The sequence below is a fragment of the Nelumbo lutea genome, chromosome 5 (assembly GCF_056320005.1).
Source record: "Nelumbo lutea isolate HS-2025 chromosome 5, American lotus-T2T, whole genome shotgun sequence".
NCBI lineage: Eukaryota > Viridiplantae > Streptophyta > Magnoliopsida > Proteales > Nelumbonaceae > Nelumbo > Nelumbo lutea.
In genome coordinates this window covers 13,893,557-13,909,375 of record NC_142688.1, presented here as the reverse complement: position 1 = coordinate 13,909,375, position 15,819 = coordinate 13,893,557, and the positions used below count along the sequence as shown (strand labels likewise).

The following is a 15,819-nucleotide window of genomic DNA, read 5'->3' as shown; positions in this document are numbered from 1 at the left end:
AAGCAGGTAGACGTCTGGCTGGTTTTCTACCATCTATGGGCACAATTAAGGAGATCCGTATTATATGGGGTACTGGGGTACGGATGTCAATGGACTGGTTTTGGGTCGGACTCCATCCAAACCAAATTCAATTTGAATGGATTGGATGGACTAATAAGACAAGTTGAATGGGACCAGTCCAGACTTAATAATATTTATTGAATTGAATTGAATCCGGTCCATGGTAAAATTGAACCACTATCTGATCCATTGATAGAAGATAATAATACAGGTGTTAATAGACCACGTCTGAGTTGGATTCAGTCTAAATTAAAACCAATTTGAATCGTCCAGACATTAAATATGAAATAGTCCAAAATGGTCCAGAGTATATTCATTGGATTGAACTGGGCCTAGTCCATTTAAATAAAAGCTTGATGATATGAACATGAATATATAGAAATTATTGCACCCATTTGTATTTATGAGGCCTCACGAGATGGTGATATCTCTCTGTATAATCTAAGTGATTAAGAAGGTAACTCATTTTTTTCCATGGTGAACTTAAATTTTACTTTTTAATTAGTTAATTACAATGATTTTTTTTAGTATTAAATAAAAGATCAAAATGTAAAACTGTATGTCAATTCACCTAACATAGGTGATAAGAACGGCTAACCAAGCTGGAAGTTATGGAGGAAACATGAGGAAATGAATACCGGAAAACTACCCATGCTTTATCAACCATTTATGGAATAATAAGTTTGTTTGAGACAATTGGATTTATTAAATTATTAGCTTTCTGAGCTAATAATTTATATATAATTTTTTTTCGAATTTGTTCTAAACTTGATGGTAAATTATTAAAACATTTATATATTTAATATTATTATTTTTTAAAACATTCTTATCATTTAAATTCCTAAAATCCTAAGATCCCGTTATCTCATTTTTTAAATATTTTAAAATTTCTATAATCCTATTTTCTAAAGTATCCCTAAAATTTAATATATTTTTAGATGGTTGGGCAAGGGAAATTTGGAGATTCCCCATTGAGGGGGCCTTGCCCCAATCTCGATCACGACCAATATCATATATGTAATAACCAATCAGATGGTATTTATCACAATTCACGGATGGATTTTGATTGATCAAAACTCTTCACGTTACATTCACGTGAAGAAACATAAATACCTACTTGATAGAAGGAAAGAAAGTTTTCTACAAACTCGACATTTTGGATTGAAAAGAAACATCTTAAGATATACGAGGAATATTATGTTTTTTTGTGACTATCGGACCCAGAATAGTTTCCTGTCCGTCCGATTTTAAAAACCTTGCACTAACCTGCATCGAAACGTTTCTGTAGGGTCAGCTGTGGATCGGGTTTCGGTTTCCCAAAGACCCGAACCATGATAAAGCATCAGATTGCAACCCACAACGACCCACTTTCTGTTGACATATATTTTGAGAGCGGCCTGCAGTGGATTAAATAGGACAGCTCATGTGCTTGTGCCATTTGAAAAGCTAGAGATAGAGCCTAGAGAAGCTCTTAGAAATTAGAACAACCCCCAAAGCAGCTATAAAGCTCTGGCTGGCTACTCGGACCAGACATCGACACTCAGTTTAATCGCCAAAGAAACGTATACGACCGAAGACATGGAGCTTCAGACCATTCTAACCTTCCTCTCACGAAACCTGAACAGATGGCCTGAATTTTTGCTTGCACTTGTCTGTTTTCTGTCCATCAGATGGTACCGGAAACACAAGAACGAAATATCGCTGCGCTGGCCCATCCTCGACGTTCTTCCTACCCTGCTCCTGAACGCCCACCGGATTCACAGTTGGACCGTCGAGATTGCCAACAAGTTCGGCAGCACAATTGAGGGAAGAGGACCGGTGTTCGGGCGCTTGGACATACTCTTCACATGCGACCCTCGTAACGTGGAGTACATGCTCAAGACCAACTTCGCCAATTTTCCCAAAGGCCCCGAGTTGATCGAGGCCTTCAACATACTCGGAGATGGCATCTTCAACGTCGACTATGATCTCTGGCGCGAGCAGAGGAAGATGGCAAACGTCAACTTTGCGTCGAAGGACTTCAGAAACTTCGTAGCCAGAGTTAGCCGGACGGTGGTGGAGGACGGACTCCTCCCCTTGTTGGTGCACGCCGCTAAACATGAGTCCGTCGTGGATTTGGAAGATGTTTTCATGAGATTCGCGTTTGATAACATGTTCATGGTCGTCTTCGGGAGAAACTCCAATCATCTCTCCGTGAACCTTCCGCCTAACGAACTCGCCGAAGCCATAGACGACGGAACGGAGGGGGTTTTCTATCGGCACGTAATGCCTAAGCTCTGGTGGAAGGTTCTGGGCTGGTTGAAGCTCGGAAGCGAGAAGAAGCTAGCTGACGCTCGGAAAACCATAGACCGCATCTTATCAGAACAGGTTGCGTTGAAGAAGGAAGAATTGCGTAGAGGAGAACATGGAAGTGATTTAATAACCATGTACATCACTGCACTGTCGAAAGGACGACATAATATTAAACAGTTATCCACTGCCAAGGATGATGATGTTTTCCTCAGAGATACGGCGTTGAGTTTCCTTTTCGCCGGACGAGATACAACTGGTACGTCCCTCAGTTGGTTCTTCTGGTTCGTTTCTACAAACCCTCGAGTGGAGGCAAAGATATTGGAAGAACTAAACGACGTAATGTCGAGGAAGAAGAATGAAAAGAATGGTATGAGCAGAGTGGAGGGGCCATTGGTGTTCGATTCAGAAGATTTGAAGGAACTGGTCTACCTGCACGCAGCCTTGTGTGAGTCATTGAGGTTATGCCCTCCACTCCCCATCACACGAAGAGGTGTCGTTAGAAAAGATGTACTCCCTGACGGTACAGTCGTGAAGCCAGGAATGCAAATTCTGATTTCAATGTACGCCATGGGAAGGATGGACTACGTATGGGGTAAGGACTATGGAGAATACAAGCCGGAGAGATGGATTGATGCCGACGGGAAGCTGAACCAGGAGACCTTGTCGAAGCTGTTCTCCTTCATAGTTGGGCCAAGGTCTTGCCCAGGGAAGAACATGGCGTTTACTCAGATGAAGGCTGCTGCTGCTACTGTACTGTTCAACTTCCATATTGAGGTCTTGAACGGCCATGATATCTTCCCAATGCCATCAATGGTTCTGCATACGAAGAATGGATTGGTGGTGAAGGTGACTGAAAGGGTGTAGCTAGAATCTTAAGGTATGCATGTAGACTGGTCTGATATGATTGATCAGTTTATGTATCGGAAAACTGATGATGAGATAATATTATTCTTTTAGAAAAGTCCAAGAATATTATAGAATTAAAGAATGGAAAAAAAGTGTGGAAAGAGTCTTGTTCTTAGGATTAATGACGAATGTGTTCGTGTGCGTCCTTCGATTCTTCCTCTTTAATTGAAGTTCTTTAATTAAGGGCCTTACGATAGAAAATAAAGTATGCTCTCGAAAGCATCCGCTCTGGCCGGGTGGCTAATAGTGTTTCATAATTCATAGCTAGTGTAAATGTATTTTTCTATTCTTTTGCATATATATAGTGGAAGTCTCTTCCTGTTCTTAATTTGTTGATCCATTCTGTTATTTATTTATTTGCTTTTGTTGCTGTGACCGCCGTCTCAAGACCATCCTGTTACATACATAAATCTTAGGGCTCTTATACATATGCCCACGAGATTAGGACACCATATATTACCTAAAAGCTTAAGCTATATTAGGTTATGTGAATCCCAACAGTTTCGTTGTTTTCATAACATCTAAGTGGGTATTTGGTATCGAATCAGTTTTATTAGAAAACAGTGCCACCTAGGCATTACATTAGAGGAAGTGATGCTTGAAACAATGTCATCTTATTTGGTATTTTTTTTTCATAAAATTATTGTTCCAAACCATATCTTAGAAATCGGGAAAGTATGGTATGGAGCAACGTTAAATTCAATATTTTCTAAGAAAATGGTGTATTGTTGCCAGCAATGCAATGATGTGGCATCATCTTAAATGTTGGATAATATAGACCATGTTGAAAGCGTTGTTGCCGGCACTAATACCAACCAAAACCAGTGTTATTTTCTCAGAAAACAACCTATGTAACAACACCGATTCCAAACAAAAAATAAGCACCATTAGTGATGCTTACAACCCACATACCCAACACCGATGCCAAACACCTACTAAGCCCCTAACCCTAGTGACAATAGGAATTGATCCAAGTCTCCAAGGCTGTTCACAAATAAATTCAAACCGACCAAATCGACCAACCCGGCCTGACCCAACCTGATTTGGCTGGTTTTTCTTCACCACCGGTCGGTTTCAGGTTGTAAAGATGGGTAAACTGAATCGAATCGAGCTATCTATAAATATACTCACTGAAATATTATATATAATATGTATATTTTCGAAATATATATTTCAGTTTTAAATGTATTTCTAATAAATATATTCTCACTAAAATATTATATATAATATGTATATTTCAATTATATATATATATATTTTGGTTTTAAATATATATATTTCTGAAATGTATATTTCAGTTTTAAATATATTTCCAAAAAATATATTCTGAAATATTATATATAATATGTATATTTTTGAAATATATATTTATTTAAAACTGAAATATATATTTCAGAAATTTATATATTTAAACCAAAACCAACTCAAACTAATCTAAACCGACCAGGTCAATTTTGCTTATCGATTTTGATTTAAAAAAACTAGTAAACCGCCTTAATCCGACCCGTGAACAGCACTACAAGTCTCTCCTACAACTACCCCTACCCGTTTAAATACAAGGTAATATTTCATCCCATGAGAAGAAAAAGTATAATTCAACGGTCATTAATGATTATTGGGCCCAGATCTAATAGCTAGGCACAACTTTGTAAATAAATTTAATAAATAATTAATAAACATTCTGACAGGTGTAAAAGAATTTCCAAATTCACGAAATCTAGTGGACATGAAGACACTTGCTAATCAACTAAAAGCGCGCGTTCAGTGATTAAGGAGCATTGGTCTGTACACTATATATTCTCTATGTATGAGAACCCATCTTTAAAATTCAATCATATTGTAGACGTATGTGATGCCAATAATCATGGTTTTAATAATCGGATCGGACCGGACGGTCAGATTGGAAAAACCGAGAATTGGTCACTTGGTCTATTTTGTTTTTTTTTAAAATCATTTTTTTCTTTAAAACCGTTAATTTTGATCAGTAAATCGTTGAACCAGCCAATTAACCGTTTAAACCAATAACTGAACCCCTGACTCGATCACCAATTCGTTTTTAAAAACCATGCCAACAATTGCGTCGTTATCTCACAACTTGGGCCACAAAGAAGGTACACACAAATGTTTTATATTAAAACCCTGTCTCGTCTAAACAACTTGGCCACAAAGAAGGCACGCACAAATATTTTATATTAAAATCAAAATGTCTTCCTTATAGTAGTAAAGGGTCCTTACCCAGTACGAATGTTTTTTTTTTATAGGTGCAATACGAATTTTATTTGACACCTATTATTAAGTGCAAGTCTTGAAACATTTGGGATGCGTTACAAGTAGGCAAAAAAATATGAATAAAAAATGTGAAACAATGATAGTGACCCGTTGTAATTGCTATGTTCAATGTTATTATGGCTCAGTTTGAAAATACATACAAAATAATATAAAATATAAGGTTTTGCAATTTACATATTTGTATTTGTACTGTGCCTAAAGTTTTTAACATCAAAGGTCTTTAATGTAAAGGTAAATTTTTGAAGCTTCCTTGGAGTTTTTGTTTATTGCTAAAACCTCCTCTAAAGTTTGTTAATTGCAACCACCTCCCCTGAAGTTTTTTCTTGTTGCTAAAAATTCCCTTGAAATTTAGTAATTGCAATCAGCTTCCTTGAACTTTCTTACATAGTTGCAAGTAGATTCCCTTCGTTGGAATACTCTAAAAAGGAGTATGAAAAATGTCTAAAATGCCCATGCTATTACTTTTGATCAAAAAGCTTATTTTCTAAGTTTTCACCTCGTATGAATGGTTAGCCCAAACCCTTTCAATCTCTTTTATTAAATAGATTTATTTTCCAAATTTACCATTCATATCAATTGCTCAAAGATAAAGCTTCAACTTTAAATTCTCTTTTTTTTGTTGCTTATAAAGTTTGTATTATTTTTTCTTTGTTTAGAAACTAGACTCAATAGTAATTCCATTGGTATTTTAGACATTTTCATGCCTTTTATTAGAGGATTCTAATAGAGGGGGTCTATTTGAAGCTATGTGAAAAAGTTCAAGAGAGGGGATTGCAATTACCAAACTTTAGGGGAGGTTTTAGCAATGGTTAGAAACTTTAGGGGAGGTTTTAGCAATTGTTTGATATCAAGATTTAACACATATAAAAAATATTCATTTTTGCATTGTATTAGAACTTTTATAATTAAGCAAAACCATTTTATACATGTAGAAGAATGGGATCCTTTATTTAAAACAGAAGAAGAATATGACCCTTAATCTAAAGTAGAAGAATAATAGGACTAATACCAAACCCAAAACCCTCTAATCCTAGACTTAGAGGTGTAAAACAGGCCAGGTTGTCTGCAGGTAGGGGTGAGCACTATTCGGTTAAAACTGAAAATTTCGGTTTCGGTTTTTGGTTAAATTGGTTCGGTTAATTCGGTTTTTGTTTCATTTTTTAGAACTAGAATTTTGATTAACCAAACTTTTTATTATTATATGTAACATATAATATATTATATATTTATACATTAATATATACAATACTGAAATTTGATTCCATAATGTATATTTTATAATATATAATATATATTATATGTTATAATATGTAATAGAGTATATATTATTAAAACACGGTTTTAACCGAAATAACCTAAAATTTCGGTTTCGGTTATTTCAGTTTTTCTAAATTTCAGTTTCGGTTTTTATTTTTTTATTTTGGTTTTTAAAATTTCGATTTATTTGGTTTGATTTTTAATCGAATAAACCGAATGCTCACCCCTATCTGTAAATTGGCACAACCCTCTGATTACAATGGTAGGTTGTGCCAAGCATAACATGACCCTTGGGGTCAGGCTGGGCGCCTAGGCCAAGGGTTTTTGGCACGACCTGGCATGACCTGACATGCCATTTAATCATTTTATATTTTTAGTGTATGCATTAATTATTCATATAGAATAAAATTTTAAGATTTTTTTTTTCAAATCGTTGTGGCAATGGTTGAATTTGTCATTTTTTCCTTTAACTTTTCATTATTTTTTACAGTTACTTTGAATTTTTGTTTTTTTTGGGCTTAGTTGGGCCCAAGGCCCATGAGCCACGGGCCCAGGCTTGTGATGGGTCCCATTCCTAGCTTGCTCGGGCCATGCTGGTCTGGCATAACTACTATAGTGAGGCAGGAATGATCGCCAAGTATTAGCCTATAGCAATTGTGCTAGTTCTCACCTTTAGAATATGGTTTGGTTTGGATGGTAAAAATAAATTTTATAAAAGGAAAAAGAATGAAGATACAAATGGGAACCAACACAACAAATATAGCAGCAACAATATTCAACATCTTTGTTTAAAATATATTCTCTACTTTGATCCTCCTCCAATCCATAACATTTGTCATTTGATTTCTTTTGCTTCATTGCTTCAATCTCCAAGTTCTTAGTGTATTTGTTGGGCTCGTTCTTCCCCTCTGAAGAAGAGTAATCCCATACTCTTACTAAGTTGCATACCCATGTTCACTCCCCAACTAATACATTTAGTTCTTGCATCTCAGACTCATCATTGGCACCATGGTTTTCCTCTTTAGCCAAACCTTAACCAAAGTTTCTCTAAAATTTACTCCAAGTGAAGGGGCAGCTAGCTACCTTAGAAATTTATTAGTCAACCAATTTTAAAAGAAAGGTATAATAATACAGGGGAGGATGTAGCCTGCTTTCCCCAAAACCAACAAAAGAGTACACTTCCTTACACTCTCAACCTGGCCCACAAGCATTAAAGAAGCAAAAAAAGGCTAAGAAGAAAATACATTAATCAATACGTAAGACAGGAATCTTCATTAGTCTTCCCTCAACAAATTTCTAAGGTCTCGAGGAATATCTTGAATTGTGTTAAAAATCTGAAATTTCTTTTTTATAATTCCCATGTTCCCCAGAAATTCTGCACATCTATTTCCTTCTCTAAGAGTATGAGAGAATTTAATCCTCATTAAATTGCACATATCCTTGATATTTCTTAAGAAAAAATAATATTCCAAGGACAAGAGGCCTTCTGAAGCAAAATCTCAACTTAAGTCTTATTATCACTCTCCACCTCAATCTCAGTTATGCCATTAATATATAGATAACCCACCATGAGAACTAGGAATTCAGCCATTATGAAAGCCAAGACAAAAAATACCATTGCTATCCCTCACAATGCCTCCACCTGCATTTTCACACGGATTTCCATGGCAAGCACCATCAACATTAAGTTTAAAGTGGAATTTTCTAGGAAACTCCCAATAGATCCATAAAAGATTTCCCTTGCACTCTTCACCTCCACCTGCACTCTTACATGGATTTCAAGAAACCTCATTTTCATCAACAATTGTCTTATAACTATGATTGATCATAATTTCTTTAGCCACCTCCTTCTTAGAATCAATACCAACAAACCTCTCGAATCCACCTCCCTTCCTTGATAGGATTTCCACCTTCATCTCTAGGAATCCTTTCCTTTAGGCTATGTTTGGTTTGAAAGAAAAAGTAGGGAAAGGAAATGAAAGGTAGGGAAATCCATACAAGTTAAATTAGGTTAAGGGCCAACCTAAATATGAACCATATCTTGTACTCAAACTAATTACAAAGGTAGGGAAACCTATACAAAGCAGGGGTGTAAATTAGAAAGATTGCATTAGATTAAGGGCCAACCTAAATATGAACCCTAGTTTGTACCAAAACTAATGTTATAACCTGAATTTTCTCACCAAGAAATGGAGTGAACCAATCTTCTTCTTATATAAAAGTTGATCCAAAGAAACCATTGCTCCTTTCTATGGTCATGAGTTTTTCCCTCATTTTTTTTGTCAATTGAACGCAGATTTATTTCATGTATTGTTCTGGTTTAATAATAAAATGCAGTAAGAAAACACCTAACATGATCCTTCAGTTATCTTCGTCAGTTTAATTTTGATTTTGTTTTTCATTAACTTGATTATTCTTGGAAATGGCCTCTGTATGTGCAGGGGTAAAGTTGTGTACATCTGTCCCTCTCATGACCCTGCATTGGTGGGAGTCTCATGTATTGGCCTGCCGTTTTTTAATTTAGTTATTGATCTCATGTTAAGCACATTTTTTTAGCTTTATACGATTAAACAATAGGGGCTAAACCATCCCCCGAACCCTAGTGGCAGTGGGATTTGATCCTAGTTCTTTGTGTTGGGCCCAACCCATTATGGGATATTGACCCATATTATAGCCCACTCTCCTTCAGCCAACAGTTTTTTTTTTTTTTTAAAAAAGAAAAACAAAAAACTAGGGTTAGATTTTCTTTTGCGCGTAGCGTGTTGAAGAGAGAGGAAAAGAGAGAAATCGAAATACTGTGCAGATTTCTCAGTGCGCAGAGTTCATCAAACGGCCGGAACTTTTTGATCCATCGTCCAATCGAGCAGAAATTTGGACAGTAAGTGGATAACTCATTTGTCTTTATTCTGAACGGTCGGATCTTTGATCAGAGCTCTGAATCGCCGGTTATTTGAGGTCGAACAGAAGCAACTCGTTGTTGTTCGGGAAAAGAAAACATTTCGCGGCAGTCTTCATCAATTATTCTGATCAAGGATCATTTGTGGTTCGATTTGGCTGAAATTTGGTGGGATTGTTTGAAACTCACATACCTACGATCGGAACGGTGGAGATCTGATTTGGAGTAGTGAAGTTCTCCATGTTGTGGCCTGAACAGTAGCCGCGTTTGTGAGTTTTTTTGACTGTTTTTTTCACCGCTTTTGGTATTCCCGTTTGTATGTTTGAGAATCTGTATTTGCTCTAAGTTTGTGAGCATATTGTGGTGTTTGAGTTGCTGTAATTGTTACCTCAAGTTATTAGGAGATTTTTGGTTGGGTCTCCTTGGCCTCGTGGTTTTTACCCTTCACATTGGAGGGATTTTCCACGTTAAATATCGTGTGTGTCTCTCTTTGCTTGGCTTATGATTGTTTTTGTTGACATCTTGTTTGGAATTGTGATAGCTGAATATCTACAAGTTTTTATTTTTGGGAGAGAAATAGTTTATGGATAAACTTAGTTTCTTCCCAACACTTTGCTACAACTAGAGAATCTAATCGACTAAGCCACCATCAATTGGTTCTCATGCTAAGCAGTTGATTTATATACTTGTCATAATATGTAGACTATATAAAAAGGAGAAAGTTTTAAATTCAATAAATAAAAAAAAACTAAAATATTAAAAATATATAAAAACTTTGGTGAATCATTATTACTTCATTTATTTTCTTAAAAATACATTTTTAAACAAAAGCCTCTGCATCGCAAAGGTCACCTCTAATTATAATTTATTTTCACTCTAGCAGCCTTAAATATCTCTTTCCACTGATTTCAGATTTTCAAAATTTGAATAAGAATTCGATGGGCCAAGGCTGCTTTCAATTTCTCCCAAATAGTGTTTAGAAGGATTGTCATTTTATCGATTCTTCTTCATACCTACCTCACAACATTTGCCCATGCATTGGGAACATCTCACCATGAATAAAAAAATACAAGTAGAGAAGATGTTGATGATGTGACTGTTGCGAGAAAGGCATGTGGAAGATTCTATAAGAAGGAAATCTGAACTCCACTCTATCCCCACAAACCTTGCTACCGGCATGCATACTCGAACTCATATCTAAACCTGCCACCAACTTCGAACCTTCTATTGTCGTCTCGACCTAGTTGAACTTAAATTTGAATTGCTACCCACTCTCTTATACCTTGATCGACTGCCAATGAAATCAAGACAAGCTCCCTCCGGTCAAGTCTGTGATTCTTACTTCTTAGTGTTTCCTTGGTTCATGTCTGCTCTCATCTTTTTCTGGTAAATTACAGATTAGCACCATATACTTTGGGGGTAGTGATATTTAACCCCCTGAATTTGCAATTGTGACAAATACCCCCATTAACTTTTAGCATCATATGCTTTTATCGCAAATAAAAGTTCAGGGGGCTAAGTATTACAACCCAAAATATAGGGTGTTATTCTGTAATTACCTTTTTCTTTGGAAATCCATAATGCTGGATGAAGTTGACACTCTCGGACTAGCAGCAAACATCAATTGTTGCTCTTGTATGGTACGGTTGCTAGTTTGCTTTTGTCAATGGGATGATTGGAGGGTCATTAATTCTTTAGGCTGTCTTTGGTTGCCATGTAAATTTATTTATAATTAGTATAAATGCATGGGAATACAAATGTAAAAAATGTAAATTTTTGTTTAATTTTGTTTTGGATTTTATTTTATTCCTTTTCATGTCTTAATTTACTTTATTTGTACTGCAATAAAAAAAAGCTACAAATTTGTATTTGTACTCCTTCCAAAGTGGGTTATTTAATTACAAATAAAATCTAATTTTAGTTCTCTAACTCAAATAAATACACAACCTTAAAAAAGCTTTTAAGGCATTGCATTTGCTTTGGTCTCAATTTTTTAAGCAAAGTGGGTCATTTAATTACAAATAAAACCTAATTTAATCTGTTGAGTCAAATAAAAATGGAATTAGCTATACATGCTTCAAGACTTATGGCTTGGATGGTGGATCTAAAACAATACATATGTATTTGCTATTATTCCAATGTAGACCTGTCCATGGGCTGGCCCGACCCCCGGACGGGCTTGAACAGGCTTCCTGGCCCGCGGACTTAACCTCGGGCCAAAAAGCCCGGCTCGCATAAAATTTGAGCCGGGCTCGAGCTTTGCTAAAATAGCCCAGCCCGAGCCTGGCCCAGCCCGACCTATAGTTAATTCTAAGTAAACCCGACTCGACCTATAGTTAAACCTAAGTAAAAACCCTATATGATGTCCATTGAATAAAATTTTTGATTTGAGAAGGTTGTTGATTCACTTCCAGGCCCATTATTCATTTAAATAGGGGAAAAAACATCTGAATTAAAATAGATAATGTCTATTTGAATAGGGAAAATTTTGAATTTCTTTTATTAGGTCAGGCTTTGTGCTCGGGCTTGGGCTTCGGGCTTTTTATTAGGGCCGGGCTTGGGCCCAAATTGTAGGCCCGTTGGTCAGGCCGGGCTCGGGCTTGGGCCTAACATTTTTTTGTCAATAAAGAGTTAAAGCCCGGCCCGAACTCGGCCCATGAACAGGTCTATTCCAATGTGGTGATATTTTAATAGACATAATTATAATTTTTAAGCTTTTCTTGATTTTCTTTTTAGGGAATTTCCTATTTTATTTATTTATTTGCTATTATTTTAATAATATCAATTTTCAAATTATTCATATATTATTCCATATTCTTAAAAAAATACACAATTTAATATACTTTCTTAGAGAAAGATAGAGCCATTAATTATTTTAAATTAGGTTGATGTTTCAAAATCCAACTTTGACGCATTGACCTACAATTGGATTCGGTCAGTGAAATTCTGGTTAAGTCATAACCAGAGAGATTTTTAAAATAGTCTGAAGTTATTGAGTACCATTAAGATGATTTCTATGATAAATCGTTGTTATCCAGTATAACTCAAGAATAGCTTATCCTGGAGCTAAACTCTTTGAATTTTGATTGTATCCTAAAACAGTCCCAAAATGTAAGAAGCTTGAGCCAGATGATTATTATTTATTACTCGAGGCTCGACCTAAGTAAATGCCCAACTGCCTGAAAGTCAGATTTTTTTTTTTGATGGTTATACCAGTGCTAACAGGTGGACACCAGTCTGAATCCATTCGTGCCCAATAAAATTTCTTAGTATGGTCATGCTACAACTAATGCATTCTATAATTTCAACATGCAAGAGGGGCAAAAGAGAATGCTTTAATTTATTTTTGCCACCTGGCAAAAGTGGTGAAACCATAAATTTAGCTTAGCCCCCTTTAGGTGGGTTAACTTTGACTGTTGGGGGCCAACGGCCTTTCCTGTTGAAAGAATTTTGGGTTGGACACGTTCACTGCAGTTCGTCATTTTACGAATATATTTTTATTTTTATTCAAAATAAATCAGAAGGCAATTATTAATTTAACCACTTTAGAGTATCGACCCCCAACAGCCAAAGTTTTTCCCGAGCCAACCAGAGCCCTTCTGATGACGAATACTGAAGAGGACACCACTACACAGGTGGTGTATAGCGATTGGTCCAGTATTATGTGTGGAACTGTAGACAACTAACCGCACAAGGGCCATTGACATGATGACATTTAATGCGTGTAAATGCCATCCGTCAACCAACCAAACACCACAGCACAACATTCGCTGCTTTGTTGGTCTCATATGAATGATGTTTGTGGCATTTCCTCATTATATATGCAACTACACTAATTGTGGACCTATTAGACTTATAGCCATTTAATAAGGCATGGACTGCCTGTTTGGTTGGGAGCATAATATTAAATATTAATTCCAAATGAAGCTATTGAGAGGCTAGCAGCTAGGTAATGGGTGAGTGAGGAGGACAACAGATAGGTAGATTATTTAAAACCAAGAAAGAGAAGTTCAACTCCCACTTTAATTGCGCGCAGCAAAAGAGCTTATCTAACTCAACCGCTCCACTACGTGCACAGATTTTATTTGGTCAATACCTAGACGAATCAGGTCCTACCAGTTGGGATGGACGGTGCTAAATTCAACTTAATCATGGTGTAGTTTAGGGGTAGATTCGAGTCGAGCCTAGCCGACCCGAATAATAGATTTTAGGTGTTAATGTATCAATAGATTTTAGATGCGATTTATCCAAATCAATTTGAATGGATTGGATGGATCAATAACACATTGAATTGGACCAGTCCTAATTAAGTATTTATTGGATGGAATTGGACCTGATTCATCTATAATGGATTTATATTGGATTGGGTTGGAGTGAACCAATATCTGGTTCATTAATAGAAGATAAGAATACAGCTATCAATGAATTAGGTTTGGGTTGGAACCAATCTAAATAAAAACCAATTTGAACAGATTGAGTGGTCCAGACATTGAATTGGATTGGCCCAAAATGGTCTAGAGTATCAACTGCATAACATTAAAATGCCAGAAAATAAAATACTAAAATCTAATTTTTTTCATGTCATATAATTTATAATAAAATAAAAAAGTGGATTTGCATTCCTTTTTTCAAGCTTCATCTTCCTAAGGCTCAGTTTGAGATCTTGTATTGTACTATACATATTTGTATTTGCACTCTTCTCAAACTGAGCATAAGGCTATATTTGGTTGCAGTGCAATTTTATTTGTGATGTAACTGTTTTCGGCCACGTACCAATGTTTTGTGATGTAAAATTTTTTGGCAAAGTACCTCGTTATTCGACCCAGTGGTGGTGTACCTTAGTGACGAGTTACTTGGTGGCGAACTGCCTGGTGGCGAACTGCTTTGGTGGCGAACTGCCTGGTGGCGAATTGCCTTGGTGGCAAACAGCCTGGGGGCGAATTGCCTGGTGGCGAACTCCCTGGTGGCAAACTGCCTGGGGGCGAACTGCCTTGGTGGCGAACTCCCTGGTGGCGAACTGCTTGGGGGCGAACTGCCTTGGGGCGAACTGCCTTGGTGGCGAACTGCCTGGGGGTGAACTCCCTACTAGGCGGTCGATGCCTTAGAGAATGTTGGAGCTCCCTGGTGCGGCGCAATCCGACTGCCCTCAGCATGAGGTGGTCTTCTTTCCTTTGTAGGCTGCGGGAGATGAGGGACCTGCGAGAACTTCATCTTTTCCTCCTCTTTGTAGGTGGCGGGAGCTGAGAGACCTGCGAGAACTCCATCTTTTCCTCCTCTTTGTAGGTGGCGGGAGCTAAGGGACCTCTGAGAACTCCATCTTTTTCTCCTCCTTGTAGGTGGCGGGAGTTGAGGGACCTCCGAGAACTCCATCTCTTCCTCCTCCTTGTAGGTGGGGGGAGCTGAGGGACTTCCGAGAACTGCATCTTTTCCTCCTCTTCGTAGGCGGCGGGAGCTGAAGGACCTGCGAGAACCGAATCAGAGGTCCCGGGGGTACTTTCCCGGTGGGGGCTCTCCGATGCTTAAGTTAGCACTCTTATTGTAGAGAGCTTTGAAGATAATATGAGAGAGCTAGAGAGCAGGGTTACTTCCCTTTCTTTTTCCTCTCCTTCCCCTTTGGGGGGTGAGGTCTTTATATACTGGAGTCTTCGCAAGTTAGGTGGGTGAAAAGCCTCCAAACGGTAAGACTCGTCGCATCCGGTCAGAACCGGGGTACGGTGGTGAACTCCTCGAGGTCGTCAGGCTGGCGCTTGTGTCAGGCGGCCAGGTCGGCGCCTGGGCCGGGTTGTCAGAGGGGTGCCTACGTCAGTCGGCGGGTCATTGTTTAGGCTAGGTCGTCAGGTCAACGCCTGTGTCAGTCGGCGGGACAGTGCCTAGATCAGGTCGTCAAGCTAGCGCCTGTGTTAGTCGGCGGGTCAGTGTCTAGATCAGGTCGTCAAGCTGGCGCCTTGGCCGGATCATGCGCTAGGCTGGTCCAGGTCGGCCAGATCGTGCAGGCCGTGCACAGTTCGCGCAGGCCGCGCGCGCGCTGTGCAGTTCGTGCGCGCCGCGCAGGTGCGCGTCAGGCCGCGCAAGGCCGGCCAGACAAGTGCCCGGGTGGGTCACCAACTCCGTAAGTTTGT

At 38.0% G+C, this 15,819-nt stretch overlaps 1 pseudogene across 1 annotated transcript; it reads left to right on the top strand.

The window, feature by feature from the left end:
- The first annotated feature begins 1,502 nt into the window (after window positions 1-1,502).
- LOC148850480 (alkane hydroxylase MAH1 pseudogene) lies at window positions 1,503-3,586 on the top strand (annotated as a pseudogene). The gene has a single exon (XR_016098828.1). The product of XR_016098828.1 is annotated as an alkane hydroxylase MAH1 pseudogene (transcript).
- Window positions 3,587-15,819: the final 12,233 nt, after the last annotated feature.